The sequence below is a fragment of the Pan troglodytes genome, chromosome 4 (genome assembly GCF_028858775.2).
Source record: "Pan troglodytes isolate AG18354 chromosome 4, NHGRI_mPanTro3-v2.0_pri, whole genome shotgun sequence".
In the NCBI taxonomy this organism is placed as follows: domain Eukaryota; kingdom Metazoa; phylum Chordata; class Mammalia; order Primates; family Hominidae; genus Pan; species Pan troglodytes.
This window is the reverse complement of record NC_072402.2, coordinates 136,510,572-136,531,582: the sequence shown is the minus strand read 5'-3', so window position 1 is coordinate 136,531,582 and position 21,011 is coordinate 136,510,572. Positions and strand designations below refer to the sequence as shown.

Here is a 21,011-nt window from a genome sequence, read left to right as displayed (position 1 = left end):
TGTGGACAGCAGAGTAAGGAGAGGAAGATTCTGCAATAAAAGAAACAATAAAGAGAACCAAGACTGTCAAAAACAAGAAGGCCAGACTTGTAAGAGAAAACTGGTCAATCAAAACAAATGTAAACATAGAGATCAATCAACTTTGAGAATCCAGAAATATATTCTGATTTTAACAAGAGTGCCGAGAATATTCAATGAAGAATGGTCTTGTCCACAAATGGTGCTAGGACAAGTGCAATATGCAAAAGAATTAAGTTGGACCCCTATCTCACACCATATACTTACAAAACTTATCAAAACCTAAATGTTAGAGCTAAAATTATAAAACACTTAGAAGATAACACTGGTGTAAGTCTTCATGACCTCTGATTCACAATGGTTTCTTAGCTATGACACCAAAAGTACAAACAACAGAACAAAAAACAGGTAGGTTTGACATCATCAAAAAAATTTAAAATTTTGTGCTTCAAAGAACACTACCAAGAAAGTAAAAAGACAACCCACAAATGAAAGGAAATTTCTGCAAATTATAAGGATCTAGTATCCAGAATATATAAAGAACTCTTATACTAAATAATTTTTTTTTTAAGTTGGCTGCAGTGGCATGTGTCTGCAGTCCTAGCTACTTGAGAGGCTGAGGCAGGAGGACTGCTTGAGCCCAGAAGTTAGCATCTAGCCTGGGCAACATAGCAAGACCTGGCTTCTTTAAAAACAAACAAACAAACAAAAATAGACCAATAATCCAACTTAAAATAGGCAAAGGATTTAAACAGGTGCCTGTCTGAAGATTTAGAAATGGCCAACAAGCACATGAAAAGATGCTCAACCTCACTAGCCATCAGGTAATACAAATCAAAACCACACAAAGATATCACTTCGTACTTAGTTAGGATGGCTATAATAAAAAAGGCAGATAATAGCAAATGGCAAGAATATGGGGAAATTAGAACTCTCATACCCCAATGCTGGGAATGTAAAAAGGTGCAGCTGCTTTGGAAGACAGTCTGGCAGTTCCTCAAAGGGTTAAATGTTATCATATGACTCAGTAATTCCACTGCTAGGTGGATATGGTTTGGATCTGTGTCCCTGCCCACATCCCATGTCAAACTGTAATTCTCAATGTTGGAGGTGGGGCCTGGTGGGAGATGAGTGGATCATAAGAGTGGTTTCTCATGAATGGGTTAGTACCAACCTCTTGGTGCTGTTCTTGTGATGGTGAATGAGTTCTCATGAGATCTGGTTGTTTACAGGTGTGTGACACCTCTCCCACCCCCTCTCTTGCTCCTCCCCGCCATGTTAGATGCCTAGCTCCCCATTTCCCTTCCACCATGATTGGAAGCTTCCTGAGGCCACCCCAGAAGGAGAAGACACTATGCTTTCTGTACAGCCTCCAGAACCTTGAGCCAATTAAACCTCTTTTCTTTATAAATTACCCAGTTTCAGGTATTTCTTTATAGCTATGTGAGAACGGACTAATATAAGTTGGTGCAAAAGTAATTGCAGTTTTCATCACCTTTTTTTTAAATGGCCAAAACCATAACTACTTTTGCACCAACCTAATACATAGCTACACAACTAAAAACCTGTACATGAATGCTTACAGTGTCACCATTCATAACAGCTGAAAAAGCAGAAAGAACCCAAACATCTACCAACTGAAAAACAGACATACAAAATGTGGCATTATCCAGTATTTAGCCGTAAGAAAAAATGAAGTGCTGATACATGTGCAACATGGATGAACTTTCAAAACATATGTTAAGTGAAAGAATACTGTATTGTTCCCTTTATATGAAATCGCCATTTGCCACAACAGGCAAATCCATAGAGACAGAAGGTAATGCTTGCTGGGCAGTGGGAAGCAGGTAAGAATGAGGACTAACTTCTAATAGGTAAAACTAGGTTTCTTTCTGGGATGATGAAAATGTCTGAAACTACACAGTGGTGATGGCTGCACAACCTAATGAATATACTAAAAACCACTGAATTGTGCACTTTAAAATGATGAATTTTATGTATGTTGAGTTATAGCTCAATAAACACAAAGAAAAAAAAACAGTATTGAATGCAGTAACATGAAAGAGCACAGGCTCTGGAGCTGGATATAGGCCTAAGTTTTGGCTTTGCCACTTGCCAGCTATGCAACTAGACTTTATGATTCTGTTTCCTCTTCTGCACGATGTGTAGAATACCTGCTGTGAGTGTCAGTTAAGATACCTTGTAAAATGCCTAGTTCAGTGCCTTGCAGCAAGCACTAGGAGACAAAACAGGGTTGGTAGAAATGATTAATACTAGGTAAAACAAGATCAGAAGACAGAGAAAAGGTCTTCACTGTGTTTCATCACTATTCACCTATTCAACAGCAATCTTCGAGAGCATTCATGCCTCTTTCAAAACATGCTTACTGATCACCTTCTATCAGCCAGGCACTATTCTAAATGCTCCAGGAAATTAACCAACCAGGCCAGGAAAAAATCCCGGGCTCCAGGGAACTTACATTCTAGTGGGAGAGAAAGACAATAAACAATAGTACTGGAGTAGGGTCGGGGGCAGTGACAGAAAGGAAGACAGAGAGAAAAGGGATGTAAGATACAATTTAAAATAGGGGGATCAAGGTAGGCCTCCTTGAAAAAATACCATTTGATTTGAAGACAGTCTTGACAAAGGAATCACAGGAATAATGTGGCTATCTGGAGGAAGAGCATTCCAGGTAGAGGGAACACCAAATCAAAGATCTAAAAAGATTATGGAAGGCCAAGGAAGCCAATGTGGCTAGCACAAGACAACGAAGAAGACGAGTGGCTTTCTGGGAGTTGCACACACCAGATTTCAAGGGTAATAAAGTAAGTTATAAATAAGACTGCTCTTTCAAGAATTTGGCCTGAGACCAGACACGGTGGCTCACATCTGTGATCTCAGCACTTTGAAAAGTCCAGGCAGGAGGACCACTTGAGACAAGGAGTTCAAGACCAGCCTACGTAACATTGTGAGACCTCATCTCTACAAATAATAAAGAAAAATTAGCCAGGCATGGTGGCATTCACCTATAGTCTTAGCTACTTGGGAGGCTAAGATGGGATGATCGCTTGAGCCCAGGAAGCCAAGGTTGCAGTGAGCCACGATCATGCCACTGCACTCCAGCGCATGAGTGACAGACCCCATCTCCCAAAAAAAAAAAAAATTCGGCCCATTACCAGGAGGAAAAGCAAGGGCTACTAAAGGAATTATTTTCTACTTTATTTTCAATTTTATGTAGCACCTATAATCCCAGCATTCTGGGAAGCTGAGGCAGGAGGATCACTTGAGCCCAGGGAGTTTGAGACCAACATAGTGAGAACCAACATAGTGAGACCAACATAGTGAGACCAACATAGTGAGACCAACATAGTGAGAACCTGTCTCTATTTAAAAAAAAAAAATTAATTAGCTAAGTGTGGCGGTACATGCCTGTAATCCCAGCTACTCAGGAGGCTGAAGTGGGAGGATCACTTGAGCACACGAGGTCAAGGCTACAGTGAGCCGGGACTGTACTACTGCACTCCAGACCACTCCAGCGCAAGACCCTGTCTCAGAATATAAAAATCTTGTGTAGGGGTACCAGTATAATAGAGAATAAGATCATAAACTCAGAAGTCAAAAAACGAAAACCACAGCTTCACCACTTAATAGTCTCAGGTTCCACAGTTGTAAAACAGAGATAACAATACTGATCATCTTCACTTTGCACAGTAGCACAGGACTGTAAAAAATGACCATACAAGCTGAAACAGTGCAACCTGATCTTAATCAGAGATTAATCACAGAGAATTATGATTCTCCCGTAACCTTTAAAAATTTTTGGCAGTTTCCAACACCATATTTGGAGAAAAGAAAAAAATAAATTTTTTAAAAATAAGACCCCCCAAAATTTTGTCAGCCAGGCATGTGAGCTCACAACTGTAATCCCTGCACTTTGGGAGGTCAAGGTAGGAGAATCGATTGAGCCCAGGAGTTTCCTGAGATCACCCTGGCCAACAAAGTGAGACCCCATCTCTACAAAATAAAAATTAAAAATACTTTTGTCTACGCATTAAAAATTCCTTTATTGTCTATTATAAATGTATAGGGATATGATATAGTCAACTAATATTTACTTAATGTACTAAATTAAAACATTATAAACACTGAGACAAAATATTTTATTTCCTTGTGAAAAAAAATTTTCAAAAGTAGTTTGAACAATGCTTCCCTGCCTTCTTCTTGTCATTTACATTAGGGTGCAGAATGAGCATCTTTTTAATCCCTTGGCGAATCATCATATTTCTTTCTAAGTTTGGACCCATTTCCAACATTTAATCTAATATCTACACTTATTTGTCATGAATATCTTCAAGAGTTCCTTTAATGTGTCGTTTTTAATGATGTCACCCATTCTCTTGGACATCACAACCACATTCCTCATTTAAGTCGAGAAGTTTGCCTTCACTAAGTAGTTCTAGCTGCATAGCTAGAGTTTTAAATGGCAGCAGGGTCAACATTTCCACAATCAGCTATTTCTTCCCTTTATATTCTAATCAAATTTCAATTCCAGGTCTATCACTTTTCATTTCTTTGTTGCACATTCATCTTTGTTGTGTTGAATAATCTTTCAATTATTCAATTCTGTCAAGTAGTTCATGTGGGTTTATCACTAGGAGAAAAGGAAGCAACACAACTACACACTTTGCATAAACTGAACAGATTTGCAGGGAACTATCACCAACAGACTTTGAAAGAAGTGACATGACTGGTCATGATGTACATCGGTTATTTATGCAGCTATTTGTACACTTAAAAGCTAGCAGCGAAGTTTGTACAGCCACCCTTGAACAACATAGTTTGGGTTTGAATTGCGTGGGTTTATTTATACGTGGATTTTGTTCAATAAGCATATTGAAAATTGTTTCAGAGATTTGCAACAATTTGAAAAAAACTCATCATGTAATCCAGAAGTACCAAAAAATTAAGAGAAAGTTAGGTATATCGTGAATGCATAAAATATCTGTAGATACTAGCCTATTTTATCATTTACTACCATAAATATACACAAACCTATCACAGAAAGTTAACCAATCAAAACTTATGCACACAAACACAGGCCGTACATGGTGCCATTCGCAGACAAGGGAAATATAATCAAACATAAAATTAATTGTAGTACACACTGTACTACTGTAATAATTTTGTAGCCATCTCCTATTGCTATTGCAGTATGCTCAAGTATTGTGAATATCCACTTAAAATGCCATATGATGCATCTGCATGCGATGCTAATCATCTCCACCTGAGCAGTTCACAGCCAGTAAATTGTATGACAGTGAAAAGTGATCATTCGTAGTTCTCATTCATCATGTTTAGTACAACACTCAAAACATTGAGAAACACCATGAAGCTAATACAAAGTGCCACTAGTGATGCTGGAAGTACTACCAAGAAGTAGAGAAAAGTCATGACATTGTAAGAAAAAGCTGAACTGCCTGATACATACTGTGAATTGAAGTCTGCAGCTGTGGTTGCAGGCATGAGCCACCGTGCCCACCCTTCTGTTGCACTTTTTTTTTTAGACGGAGTTTTGCTCTTGTTGCCCAGGCTGGAATGCAGTGGCGCGATCTCAGCTCACTGCAACCTCCGTCTCCCAGGTTCAAGTGATTCTCCTGCCTCAGCCTCCCGAATAGCTAGGATTACAGGCATGCGCCACCATGCCTGGCTAATTTTTCTATTCTTTTTTTTTTTCAGTAGAGACAGGGTTTCTCCATGTTGGTCAGGCTGGTCTCGAACTCCTGACCTCAGGTGATCTGCCTGCCTTGGCCTCCCAAAGTGCTGGGATTACAGGTGTGAGCCACTGCACCTGGCCTTCTGCTGCACTTTTTAATGGCATTTGGGAACCCTTCTCTTGGTCAGCAGAAGCTGCTTCCCCCGTTATCTTGACATTTTTAAAGCCACATCTCTCTTAAATTATCAAACCATCCCTTGCTGGCATTAAATTCTCCAACTCTAGATCTTTCACCTCCCTTTTGCTTTAAATTGTCATATAATGACTTTGCTTTTTCTCGAATCTTACTAGTCTATAGGTATGCCTTTCTTATAGCAGCCCTGCACCCACACAGAAGCTGCATTTTATCTTGTGTTGACAAGATAAAATTATTTTCATAAAAAGTGCAGGGTTTTCATGCTTGCTGCTGTAGCAGCTACAGCTTCATGGATTTTCTTTTTTTACAGTGGTGTGCTGAATTCATTTATCAGGAGTTCAAAACCAGCCTGGCCAACATGGCAAAACCCCGTCTCTACTAAAAATACTAAATTTAGCTGGGTGTGGTGGCGAGCACTTGTAATCCCAGCTACTGGAGAGGCTGAGACACGAGAATCGATTGAACCCAGGAGGCAGAGGTTGCAGTGAGCCCAGATGGCACCACTGCACTCCAGACTGGGCGACAGAGCAAGACTCTGTCTCTAAATACACACATACACACACACACACACACATACATACATACATACATACATACATACATACATACATCTACATCTACTCTAATTTATTTTAGCTCACAGCCCTAATGACAAATCCTTAATTTCATGGCTAACATAAAGTATTAGTAATGAAAAAATACATCAGAAACACACTGTATAATGGGTTAAAATATTCACACTTTCTCCATCAGCAAAACTATAAACAAGTATATATATAAGCCCCCAGCTAAAAATGAGGTCCTCAAACTTCTGAATGGTCATCCTTACAAAAAAAAAAATGACACTAAGACTAACTTGAGATGTTTAATAAGTTTTATTTCAAAATTAAATGTAAAAAGAACCCATGCTCAAAACCTTGCTTAAAAAAATTGTAAAAAGGAATCAACAACTTTTTTTTTTCCTCCATCTCTCATGTCTCTTAAAAGAACTCTAAAAATAAAAAAAGATGGCCAGGTATGGTGGTCACGCCTGTAATCCCAGCACTTTGGAAGGCCGAGGTGGGTGGATCACCTGAAGTCAGGAGTTCGAGACCAGTCTGACCAACATGGCAAAACTCCATCTCTACTAAAAGTACAAAATTAGCCAGGCGTGGTGGCACATGCCTGTAATCCCACCTACTCAGGAGGCAGAGGCAGGAGAATTGCCTGAACCCGGAAGGCAGAGGTTGCAGTGAACCGAGGTCACGCCATTGCACTCCAGCCTGGGCAACAAGAGCGAAACTCTGTCTAAAAAAACAAAATGTGGCAGAAGGCTGGGCACGATGGCTCAGCACTTTGGGAGGCTGAGGGTAGGGGATTACTTGAGATCAGAGGTTCAAGACCAGAACTACTAAAAAATAATAATACAAAAATTAGCCAGGCACGGTGGCCTGGGTGACAGAGTAAGACTCCATCTCAAAAAAAATTTTTTTTAATAAAAAAAATTAAAAATTTAAAAAGATACCTGTTAGTTTAAATTTATAAGATATCAAAAGTGCTCTCTGCACACAAAAGGGCAAACTGGGGAAACTGAGGTAGACAGGAAATATATCCAAGATTGCACGGTTGTAAAACCTGACTTTGTCCCAGCTGTTTCCAGTCAACTACGCTACATCTACTAACAAAGGAGATGAAACTTAAGAGAACTCAATACTACTGTACCATCTGCCATGAAATAAAATCTGTCATCCCCTGATGTTCTCTCCTGAGCTGGGAATAAAACAAGTTCCTCTGGAGTTTAAAACAAAGACAATGGGCAATTATAAAGTAAACAAACAAACAAAAAAACCCACAATTCTTTATTAGGAGAAGACAAAATCAAGAAGTTTTTGAAGCATCAAATATCATGAGTAAATTCCCCTGAAAGCAACCAAACTTTATAAAGTTACGGGGAAAGGATAGGCTTGGAAAATATTTGGGTGATGGATAAAAAAAACAAAAGGCTTGTTTGTTTTAACCTGAACCTGTTACATTGCTCCTTTAAAACAAAGAATGCTATGAAGTAATGTTAATGAATATAACTACTTCTCTCCCAGAACACTACTTGGTGTAGATGAAATAAGGTATTGGAACTGGGTCTAAATCCAGCTTCGATATTTGGCAGCTGTGTTACTTTGGGTTGTTTTATCTCTAGCTGTTTTCTTTTCTGTAAAATGAGTACACATCTCCCATACCTTACTCAGTTGTTTTGAAAATTAAATGAAATAATATATGCAAAGCTCAACAAATACTTTTGTGCCCCCTTCTACTTTTCCATCTACTTTTTCCAGTTTTTAAACCTATTTAGAACATGTCATTATCCACACACCAGCTGTTTCTTACCTTTTTAGAAATAAAGTCATGATAGCAAGTTTCCTAAAGGACAGAGGAAATGTTAGCTTTTAATTTTAAATGTTGAAGCTGTAAAGGATGAGGGGAGCTTCCTTCACTCCACTGTCTATAGTGCAGAAAGTAGTAATAATTGTTCCTTTTGTGCTAATAGCTACAACCAAAGCTTGCTGTGCCTTAAGTTTTTCCAACTGCTTTTTTTAAATTTTTTTTTTTTTAGCAGTTTTTTTGTTTTGTTTTGTTTCATTTTGTTTTAAAGAAGTTCTCAAGTCAAGCTGGGATTCCTTCCAGTTCTCAGGAACTGGTCATCTTCCTCATCTATCCCATTTACAGTGTCACATCCTAAAATTCTACAGTATACTACAAAAGAAAGGTTCCCAACCACAACGTAATGGCTCAGAAATCCAGCTATGGAAACATCTCTACTGCCTCTAAAAGTCCTCCAAGGAACCTCAATAAATAGGGCAAAGTTATATCTCCTTCCCCAAAATAATACTAAGGATACTTTTAAATAGCTTCTTCACCAGAACCTTTCTACCTTTAAGGTCCAGAAAAAAATTTTTGCCAGCCCAGTAGAGAAACACAGCTTATCTTCGATAAATTATACAATCTGCCCCCACCCAGGTATCTTCATTAATGGAAATGATTTTCATTTCCACTTTAAATAGCAGATATATAACGATCTGTACTGCACAGTGAGAATGGAGATCACAATGTGTTTATGTCCTGGGGAAGGGATGGGATGGTAAACACTACAACCAACACATACCAAAATATCGACAGAGCTTAATCGTAAGGTGGTACAGCCTGATGGGTGATTGTTTATTGTTTATTTTTACTTTCTATAGTGAATATACTTTTATATAAAAAAAGTTTTTAAATGATAAAAATGCCAATATCTTTAGTTTGTGTGTATGATAATAAAACTCAGGCTTCAAATTTTCTTTTTTCTGAAGTATAAAAATCCCATGGCTGCTAGTTCATGCAAAAATGAAAAAGTAAAACTTGCATATATTACAAAATCTTTCTGTAAAAGCTTATAAAGTCAGCTAACTAGAGGGGTTTTATCCAAAATAAGAGTAAGCCAAGTGGTAAAATAAATGGGTATCTGTAGCCCCAATCTCATTTTTAAAATTTTCTGTAGAGTTGCTGCAGGGAAGAAGATTCAATGGTTACACAGACCTTAGGTAGGCATTTCTTAAACAGAACATTTTACAGGAGCATATTGTTTGTTATCAACTGCCAAATCCAAAAGAGAAAAGAGATTTTAAAGACATCCACCTGAATATGCTTCTGCAAACCAGCAAAAACAGCCCTGCGCTAAAATGACAAAAGCTTCCAGGAGAAGAGTTAGACGCCATCAACTATCTTAAACATGTTCAAATTACTCATTTCAGGATCAGTTTCATGAGCATACTTGGAATTCCAACTCTCCCTTCTCCCACTGATTTCCCAGATAACCTTGCTCAAGTAACTTTGTTCTCTTTATCTCAAAATGATTTTAACTATCTAAAACCTTTTATTTCTTCTCAGATACATACTACTACTTTTTTTTTTTTTTTTTGAGACGGAGTCTCGCTCAGTCGCTCAGGCTGGAGTGCAGTGGCGCGATCTAGGCTCACTGCAAGCTCCACCTCCAGGGTTCACGCCATTCTCCTGCCTTAGCCTCCCCAGTAGCTGGGACTACAGGTGCCCACCACCGCGCCTGGCTAATTTTTTGTATTTTTAGTAGAGATGGGGTTTCACCGTGGTCTCGATCTCCTGACCTCATTATCCGCCCGCCTTGGCCTCCGAAAGTGCTGGGATTACAGGCATGAGCCACCGCACCCAGCCGATATATACTTCTTAACAATAGGAGCCTTCAGTCTTTAAAGTAAAAAACTAGGATTGTAACTATTTCTTAATACCATACTCCTTTGAAAATGTGAAAAGTGAATAAAACTCTTGACATAACAGTATTAAAGAGAAGTCTTTAGTTTGCTGGTATAAAATAATGTTCTTAAATCATATTACTCTCTAGAGGATAGTGTTCAGCCATTAAAAATTATGTTGTAGAAGAATACTTAATATTACAGAAAGATGTTCAGGATCCATTAAATGAAAAAAAGCAAATGACATAATCAAACCCAACATATCTCTACCCACGTGAGCATATTCACAGAAGACAAACTGGAAAGCATTTAGGACAAAAATGTTAACCATTAGTTTCATCTCTAGGATACAAAATTGTAAGTTTTCATTTTTTTTCTTTTTGCTCTTACTATCAAAACACATGTTCACTGCAGAAAATTAACGCTCATTTTAAAACCGTTTTTAATTCTACCCAGGGAGTAGAACTAGAGGAAGAAAAAAAAAAAAGAGAGAAAGTAACCAACATCACAGGCAAGCCTGTAATAAAACTGCCCTGTACTTAACAGCTTGGCATCTTTTTACACAGTGTTTTACAGAGTAAAAAACATCCAGCCCTGGATTTAATGAATGCCCAAAACTTCCCTACCATGAGATTCCTAACTCTTGAAAGTTACTTTTTGGTGCTTTAGCTCCAAAACCTACTGATAAACCTACTTTATACCAAATTCTCTTAAATACATCTGATTTGATTAAGGGATCTCACCAACAAGTGATAGCTTTTTTCTTTTTTCTTTCTGCGACAGTCTCGCTGTCGCCCAGGCTGGAGTGCCGTGGCACAATCTCGGCTCACTGCAATCTCTGCCTCCTGAGTTCAAGCAATTCTCCTGCCTCAGCCTCCAGAGTAGCTGGGATTACAGATGTGCGCCAACACGCCCAGCTAATTTTTATATTTTTAGTAGACGGGGTTTCACCATGTTGGTCAGGCTGGTCTCAAACCCCTGACCTCGTGATCCACCCACCTCGGCCTCCCAAAGTGCTGGGATTACAGGCATGAGCCACCATGACTGGCCAGCTCTTTTTTTTTTTTTTTTTGAGAGTCTCACTCCTTCACCTAGGGTGGTGGTGGTGTGCAGTGGCGCAACCTTGGCTTATTGCAAGCTTCACCTCCCGAGTTCAAGTGATTCTCCCACCTCAGCCACTTGAGTAGATGGGGCTACAGGCGAGTGCTACCACATCTGGCTAATTTTTGTATTTTCAGTAGAGACAGAGTTTCACCATGTTGGTCAGGCTGGTCTCGAACTCCTGACCTCAGGTGATCTACCTGCCTCAGCCTCCCAAAGTGCTGGAATTACAGGCGTGGGCCTGATAACTATTTTCATCTGTTATTCCACCAACTTTCATTTTACAACATAATAAAATAACAGGACCAAGACTTCACAAAATTATCTCCTAACTTCAAGATAATCCAAAGTTAATATATGTTTCCTACCCCATCCCATCCCCATGTCCCACCACTCCCACCCAGCCAAATTTTAATTCATTTTCTATGATCTGGTAATAAAATGTTTTCCACACTTGTCAATATAGATGCAAATTGGCAATACAGATGCAAAGAATAATAGACTTCATAACACAGCCCTTATAAGAAGGAACCAAATGGTAGTATATATTTGGCATAACCCACGTGCCCTATGACATGAGGATGATCCTGAATAACACACTTTAATCTTCTCAATCAAGCCTTCCATTTATCAAGGAGGGATATTTGGTAAAAACAGACCCCTAGATGATATCCCTGTAAGTACAGATAAACTGAGAATAACTCAAAGAATCCCTGACAGATGCCTTAAGAGAACTTTCTGGGATGCAGTTGTTTTTTTGTTTTTTTTTTAAATCCACACAACTGTTTATCTTTTGAAAGAAAAGAGGCCAGGCCCGGTGGCTCATGCCTGTAATCCCAGCACTTTGGGAGGCCAAGGCAGGCCGATCACCTGAGGTCAGGAGTTCAAGACCAGCCTGGCCAACATGCCAAAACCCTGTCTCTACTAAAAATACAAAATTAGCCAGGCATGGTGGCGGGTGCTGGCAATCCCAGCTACTTGGGAGGCTGAGGCAGGAGAATCACTTGAACCCGGGAGGCGGAGGTTGCAGCGAGCCGAGATTGCACCACTGCACTTCAGCCTGGGCGACAGAGCAAGACTCCGTCTTAAAAAAAAAAAAAAAAAATCAACCCAGGAAATAAACATTTAATATGAAGTTATTTAAATACTATAAGCCCATCTGAATCAGAGCAAGCCTAGAAAACCTCTTAACTTCCCCCCCTTCCCCATCCCCTGAGGGTAAGGAAAGAAGCTTTGAAATTTCTTTTTCCAGTTGACAGACAGAATGGATTTTAAAAAAAGTTAAAATAAAGTAACACACATATTCATGTTCTCATTTTCCTTACTAATTCAAGTGTGCCCTGCTGCTATTCAGAAACACTCCAAAGAGAGGCACTTACTTCCTGATTACACATTCAAATAAATGCATAACATGCATTTCAACTTGGAATCACTTTCTTAAGAAATTAACTAGTAGAAATCATGTTACTGCAACATCATGGTTGAAGTCATGCCAAAACTAAAATTTTAATACCTAAAATAACTTCCTCAGCTACACTGACTGTACAAATATATTAAGGCAGTAATATTACCCACTGTAACTCATAAATATTATCCTGGTTAGTGTTATTTATTTTTGTGAGCTTAACAAGACAGACTTTTTAATAAAAGGGGGAAAAATGAACCACTTCAAAATGACATTAGAATGTAATAACTTCACTCTTCTTTCCTCAATTCCAAGCTGGCTACAGCAGAACACAAGTCTCTGCAAAGCAGCATATGCTCACACAAGGGTAGTGATCCAGAAGCAGACAGCATCCTTGACACATCCCAAGTCAAAGAAAATATAGCCTCTGCCCTAAAGACTTATAGTTTAAGTCAGGCAGACAACTTTAAGACATAAAATTCCCAGATGACAACCAGCTAATGATTTTTCAGAATTTATATTTTGCTTTTCCTGCTCAAGTTAAATGAAGAACAAGAAAAAATGGATTAAATGGTGAGACTGAAGGAATGGGGTCAATAACAATTTTTAAATTAATTACAGTCTTCAGGAACATCTGAAAGGTAGGAATTGGAGTGGGAGCACTTCTAACAAAAGACCAAGCCACAATGGGATCACATGAAAAGAGACATCCACAAAAATAAGAGGAGAAAACAGGATGAAAATTCTAAGACAACAAGGGGAAAAGGTAAGATAACAAATGAGAAGCCAGAACTCAAAGGAAGACTATGAGAAAAAAATCAGCTGATTTCTTGCTAGTTTTAATAAAGTTATTGTACTAATCTGAAAAGCTAATTAACTTTAATCTTTTTCAAAATGTTGAATGTTTCCCAGCTACTGCTCTTCCAGAGCATCATTAACACTTTTTGAAATCCATACTCAACATTCCAAAGTAGGAACACTTGTCATTTTTCTCTTGTGAAAAATTAAAGAGCCCATATGTGAGATCAAGCTCATGATCTCAACCCGATTAAAACCACGCTAACCAGATCAGACAAATTAAAATGCAATCTCTCTCACACACACCCACACAATGCTCTTCAAAGCTATGTTTTAAGTCTTCACATCATGAACCCAGCAAACCCAGATTCCATTCTGCCTCCTGTCTACGTCTCAAACTCTACTTAAAACAGTCACTGATACTTGCTTTGTCCTAATCACAGCTGTCTTTTAACATCTATCTTCCAGGCTGCCTATAGTAGATGTGGGTACATCAGTCTGAAGCTGTCAACATCTGCACTGGACAGGAGACCAATTTTCGCCTCCTTCAATCTTGACTCTAGTCAGTTGCCAGGGAGAAAATCATGCCTCAAGAGCCTGACAGCTTGTGCTCAATAACCTTTTGTCAGGGATGAAATACATTATTTTTCTGAAAATTGCCTTGCCAAGATTCACAGTGAACTATGTATATATACACATACACATACATGTGTGTATACATTTTTTCTCCCTATATACAAATTATTCAAGCTGTACCAAGGAAGATGGCATCTATGTCCTTAGCTTCACTACACAGTTATACACAATTACTGAGATAAATAAAAGAATGTCTCTCCATTAACATCAATTAAGAACTCTCATTTTCCATCCTTTCTTTATAACAATGCCCTAAGAGACCCTCAGTTTTATACGACTGGGTAATTTCATGCTTTAAAGATTTAAAAAAAGCTGAGAATGAGTGCAGCACACCAACATAGCACACGTATACATATGTAACAAACCTGCATGCTGTGCACATGTACCCTAGAACTTAAAGTATAATAAAAAATAAAAATTTAAAAAAATAAGAACAGCTACAATGAACAGTAATTGCCTCTCTAAAAAAAAAAAAGCTGAGAAAACAAGTACCATTAGAGTATGCTCACAAATCAACTATAGGTACTAAGATTACCCAGATGCTTGCAAACTCACAGATTTTAACTATTGTGTTAGCAGACAATAAATACTCCTTTCTTGTTCTAAAACTAACAAGACCCTTTTTTTTTTTTTTTTTTTTGAGACGGAGTCTTGCTCTGTCTCCAGACTGGAGCACAGCGGTGCAATCTCAGCTCACTGCAACCTCTGCCTTCCGGGCTCAAGCAATTCCCCTGCCTCAGCCTCCCAAGTAGCTGGGACTACAGGCACGTGCCACCACGCCTGGCTAATTTTTTGTATTTTAGTAGAGACGGGGTTTCACCATGTTGGCCAGGAGGGTCTTCATCTCCTGACCTCGTGATCTGCCCGCCTCGGCCTCCCAAAGTGCTGGGATTACAGACATGAGCCACCGCACCCGGCCGACATTTTTTACATAAAAGATGATTTATGTAATGATTGAGATTTAGTATTTAACAACACTGACTGCTTTCAATAAGTTGAGATCTTCTACTCAAGGAAAATGCATTCGCAGTATCAAAGTTTGCCTGAAATGGAATGACCTGAAAGCCAAAACCTAAAAAGAAACGTTTCAAAGAAATCTTAAGACAAATCTGTCTAAACATAAATAGATATGAAAGGGGAAAAAACTGTAAGCCAAACATTAAGATGTCTGCTTTTTATTTATGGACAGGAATATTTTGTAAAAGAACTTACTCTATCTTCACCTTCTGGCCATCTGGGGGACAAAGGATGTATAGTTGTCACTATAAAATGTTTTTTCAGCACTGAAGAAGAGGCTGCAGTGAATTACCCAGAGGTTTTCACAGTGTTTGCCATGAGAATAACAACACATACATGAGAGGTGACTGGCTGTGGTTAGTGGTATGATAGTCACAAAATGAAGGTCAAACCAAATGGCAGGCAGTAAGTCACTAGACTTAGCTACAATCAATCCTTGCTCTGTTCAGCAGCACTCAATCACCTTTTCCCAGACTACCATAATCTTGTCCTACCATTAAAACCAAAATTACAGACACACACAATCATTTCTTGATTTTCTACTCCAAGGTAATTTAACCTCTGCTATGCCATTAGATTAGTAAAGAGAAATCTAAAAGATCAGCATCTCCAGCCCAATGAGCCATGTCTCAATTTTTGAAAACTTGGTGGAATTCCAATTAAAAAGAAAAATAACAGGGCTTCAACAAATCAACAGAGAAAGGAGCACTAATGTTTATCAATACTTATCATTGCCGTAGGAACTCACACAAATAACATGTTTCAGATGTATTAATAAACATTAATAGTGTGATTAATGAACACAAAATAAGGTTTGACATCCATTACAAGCAAATAATGCAAACATTTTAAAAGGCAGCATTTTACACCTGTAAGAACACAGGTTCTTAGCAGCACATGCTGCCTCAACACCACCCTAAATGCCTCAAGTCACAGGAAAATAAATTACTACAACTTTTCACATACCAGGTCCCTTAGTTTTACCTATTGAAAAGATCAGCTACTTGCACAGGCCCTGCTGGCAGTTAACATGCATGACAACTGGCCAATTCTCTCTTTCCATCAATTCTGTTATAGCAGTCCCTTCCTGCACAGCTTCATTTCACTCCCCACTACTATGGTCATCTCCAGACTCTAGGTCCTACCTCTGGGCTGTCTACCAATCACTTTAACCCTTCCTGCACACACCTAACACTAATCTCCCTGCAAAAACTCCACTTTTCCTCATATTCTGTATTGCCCAGATGGTGGAACTTCTTAAAACAGGAAGAAAATTCAAGAGACAAATTTCAGTTTCTAAGGGGAAAAAAAAGCTTTTAAAATAAACACAAACCAATACTGGAAAGAGCTCCTCCTTGAGGTAGTGAGTGAGTCCTGTGTCACTTGACACATTCAAGCATATGGGACCTGAACCATGTAATGCCACATGGCATTCCAAGCCACCCTCTAAATATGCTCCAAACTAGATTAAACCTCTCCTGCAGCCGGGTGCGGTGGCTCACGCCTGTAATCCTAACACTTTAGGAGGCCGAGGTGGGTGAATCACGAGGTCAGGAGTTTGAGACCAGCCTGGCCAATATGGTAAAACCCCACCTCTACTAAAAATACAAAAATTAGCCAGGTGTGGTGGCACATGCCTGTAGTCCCAGCTACTCAGGAGGCTGAGGCAGGAGAATTGCTTGAACCCAGGAGGCGAAGGTTGCAGCGAGCCAAGATACCACCACTGCATTCCGGCCTGGACGACAGAGCAAGACTCCATCTCAAAAAACAAAACAAAACAAAAACCTCTCCTGCCAGCAGTGCTCAACATGACTAGCACCCACCTCCAGCCAGGGACCTCACTGTTCCTCATGCCCATCTTGCACAGTCTATTTTTCTTACCTGGATGAGTTTCCTCCTGCTCCCTTTTTCTACCTTTCAAGATCCAGTGCGAGCTCAAATACCTTTAGTTAACTTTCCCAATCCCATGCTTATCCTCCCATTCCTCTGCCACTCATGCTATTAATTATTTTTCGTATTCATGTATCATTATAAGCTCTGGGGGGGCGGGGTGGGGGAAACAGGAAAAACAGCCTCCTATGTGCTAGAATACCATCTCCCCCTCAGGGACCACACACTATCAACCAGCCCATTCCTCACTCATATTTCCCTGACACAAGCTTCTTCCTAGGAAATCTACTGTTGCTCAGTGCACGAATAATCTATTTGGCCCCTTTACTGAGCAAAATATGATTAGAAGCAGTGCAGGAATACAAAAAGGTGGATTTCAGTTTCTTTGGGTCTTCTCCCCCTTCACTGACCCAGAAATGCCCATGAGCTATAGGGAAGAAGCTACAGAAGTAGCAATAATACTGATCCTGGCCTTTGAGATCCAAGTATAAATTGTGGCTAATGGATTATAAAACACTGTTCTAGTAAGAAGCTGTTCCTCATCACTCCACTTCAAATTTAACATTAATGGGCCTCTGTTCATAATGTCTCTCCTTTTTCAAAAAAGCTTCATTTAGGTCTTCTCATCTCTGTCCCCTGAAAGTCCCCTATCCGGCTTAAGAGCCTTCTTTTTCTGGTCAGAGCCCTATTCAAGGATTCATAAAATACATTTATGTACCACAAGGCAGCTGCTACTCTTTATCTACTGTTAAAATATACATGTATGGGGAATGTCTGCTAATGGGTATGAGGTTTCTTTTGGGGGATGATAAAAATGTCCTGGAATTAGATCATGGTGATAGCTGTACAACTCTGAATACCCTAAAAAACACTGCATTATATACTTTAAATGGGTGATTTTTATGGTATGTGAAATTATATCTCAATTTTTTAAAAAAAACATAAGATTCTCCACCCCTACCCATGCATTTACATTTGGCACTGGAAAGGAAAACACACTTTAAATTTTGAGAAAAGAGCATTTTCTCTTACTGTACTTCTCGGAGAATAATCAATTATCTTACTCAAACATTTAAGTGCCTATCACAGACCAGGTACTATCATAGATACAAACAGAATGGTCACCAGACCAGCACAGAACCTGCACTGCTGGAGCGTGGAGAGGAAAAGGCAACCAACTTAAATTACCACTGTGATAAGCGCTAAGACAAAAAAGTACAAAGGTAAGATTGATCTAATAAGGATGGGGGGATACGGGAGGTAAACAGGATCCTAAAATAAGAAAAGAGCACATCTAAGAGGCATATGTACACCTCTGCCTATATAAGGTAGCTACTGAAAAACGAAGCAGATTAGTAGTACAATTAAACTCTTAGATCACAGAGATTTGGAAGCCATGCAATTGGTGACTGGCTCCTATCCACCACATGTGGCTCACCTGACCATTTCATTAGCCTTGAAGTCAAATGATCCTGTTTTTATGTACGTGAATTTTTTTAACATCACTTATAGCATTATGGTGAAATTTTAGTATACTCACAAATGTGCATATTCATTATTTATGTAATCAGGGTCTAACACAAAAAGTAAGTTACACATCAAAAACTGTGTACATTCCAATTTTTGGTTATTATGATTGCACGGGAAGCAATGGACATGTACAAACCCAAAGATTCAGAAGGTCTAATTTTTGGCTCAGAAGTATAATAAATAAACACATAAATAACTACCTTTTTGAAGACAGTAAGCTCATATCTTTAACAGCCTGGGAAAACCCTAGATCAGGGTTAGCAAACTACAGCCTGTAATTTTTCTAAATGTTATTAGAACACAGCCATCCCCCATGACCATTTCTTTATATCTTGTCTATAGCTGCTTCCCAATACAACAGCAGAGCTGAATATTAATAGTTTCAACAGAGACCTTTTTTTTTTTTTTTTTTTTGGAGACGGAGTCTCGCTCTGTCACCCAGGCTGGAGTGCAATGGCACGGTCTCGGCTCACTGCCAGCTCCGCCTCCCAGGTTCACGCCATTCTCCTGCCTCAGCTGGGTATACAGGTGCCCACCACCACGCTCGGCTAATTTTTTGTATTTTTAGTAGAGACGGGGTTTCACCGTGTTAGCCAGGATAGTTTTCATCTCCTGACCTCGTGATCCGCCCACCTGGGCCTCCCAAAGTGCTGGGATTACAGGCGTGAGCCATCGCACCCAGCCCAGAGCCCTTATGATCAGAAAAGCCAAAACTACTTATTACCTGGCCTTCTAGAAGAAATTTGCCAACCCCCATCCTAAACAACATCAACAGTGATTCAGAACAAAGACATCTTAAAAATCCTTTAAAAATTAAGTGTTTCAGTGGATGGCATATTTTTATTTATCAGAAAAATTCAGAAAAGTTAGGTCAGGGTTTTACGTAAATGCTCAGGACCACTGAAGCCAGGGCAGGGCAAAGTGTTTGTATAAATTTTCTTTTGCTGCCTAAGAAATTCCAAGAGGTGGCAGCTTAAAACAATTATTAACTCCCAGAGTTTTCTATGGGTCAGGGATTTGGGGTTGGTCAGGGCTGATGTTGTCTGAAACTTGACTGGAGGTGGAGGATCTGCTTCCTAGGTGGTTCACTCACATGCTTGACAAATGTGTGCTGACTGATGGTTGGAGACTTCAGTTCTTCTCCACAGGACCTCCTGAGTGCACTCAAGACATAGCAGCCAGCTTCCCCCAGACAGAATAATCCATGAGAAAAAGTGGAGTGGATACGGCCCCATTTTTATAACTTTGCTCCCAAAGTAAATAGCACCACTTCTACCACATTCTAGTCATTGTAGGAATCACTAAGTTCAACCCATGTTCAAGGGTTAGGCTCTATTTTTTTTTAAGGGAGGGGTGTCCAAAGAATCTGCAGACCTATTAACACCACTACAGGGTTTCAAACGATGAGTAAATGGCTTCAACGACATAGCCAACAAGTCTCAGTTGATTAAGCAATCTGTGCTTCATATTTTTGTAATATGTATTTTGTTCTATTTATGATAGAAAAGAGATCTTATCACCATTTGTTAAGATTCTCCAAAGAAAAAAGTAAGCCAAGAGAAAAAAGTAAGGCATTTCAGCTTTTCATATCTGATGCAATAATGATGATGGGAGGAAGTTATATTTTGGTTTTGGCTCTTTTTTTCCAAAGAGAAGGCAAATTATGGTGGACAGGTCATGATAATAAATAATTGCAAAAGTGGACTAGGACAGAAAAGTCCTTATGATTCAGAACCACATAAAAGATTATCATATACAAACAAAAATAACAAAAGCAATTCAGATATGCATTCAAAATTGTGGGGGGTTTGGGGAGCAGGGAATGTATATTATACCATGATTGCTACATATTTGCACTGGAGAAACTTCTGAAATAAGAAACATATAAAGTCAAATTTAAAATTACCTACAACAATTAAATGCATTTTAAAAATAAATGTGGCCAGGCGCACTGGCTCATGCCTGTAATCCCAGCACTTCGGGAGGCCAAGGCGAGCAGATCACTTGAGGTCAGGAGTTCGAGACGAGCCTGCCAACAAGGCAATGCTATACTATACTATACTACACTACACTATACTATACTATACTAAAAATACAAAAATTAGCTGGGTGTGGTGGCATATGCCTGTAATCCCAGCTACTTGGGAAGCTGAGGCAGAAGAATCGCTTGAACCCAGGAGGTGGAGGTTGCGGTGAGCCAAGATCGCACCACTGCATCCCAGCCTGGGAGACAGAGCAAGACTCCAACTCAAAAAAAGAAAGAAAAGAAAAGAAACGTCAGTCACTAGAGCCAGCAAACACTTGCCCAAACTCATCTGTTAATATAATTGTGAGTTTCGTTATAGAAGACAAGAAGGGCTGGGGAGGAGAATGTACCACAGAATACAATTAAGTAATAGCCTGATTTCCTCAACAGCAAGCTCAAAAACTGTCCTGAACTGGACCATTAAACTACTTTAAAATAAATTA

The 21,011-nt window shown here is 39.3% G+C and overlaps 1 protein-coding gene across 3 annotated transcripts in view; it reads right to left on the bottom strand.

Annotated features, from left to right (window-relative positions):
* CTNNA1 (catenin alpha 1) overlaps positions 1–21,011 on the bottom strand; it is a 177,615-nt gene that overhangs the window by 128,131 nt on the left and 28,473 nt on the right. The window lies entirely within an intron of this gene.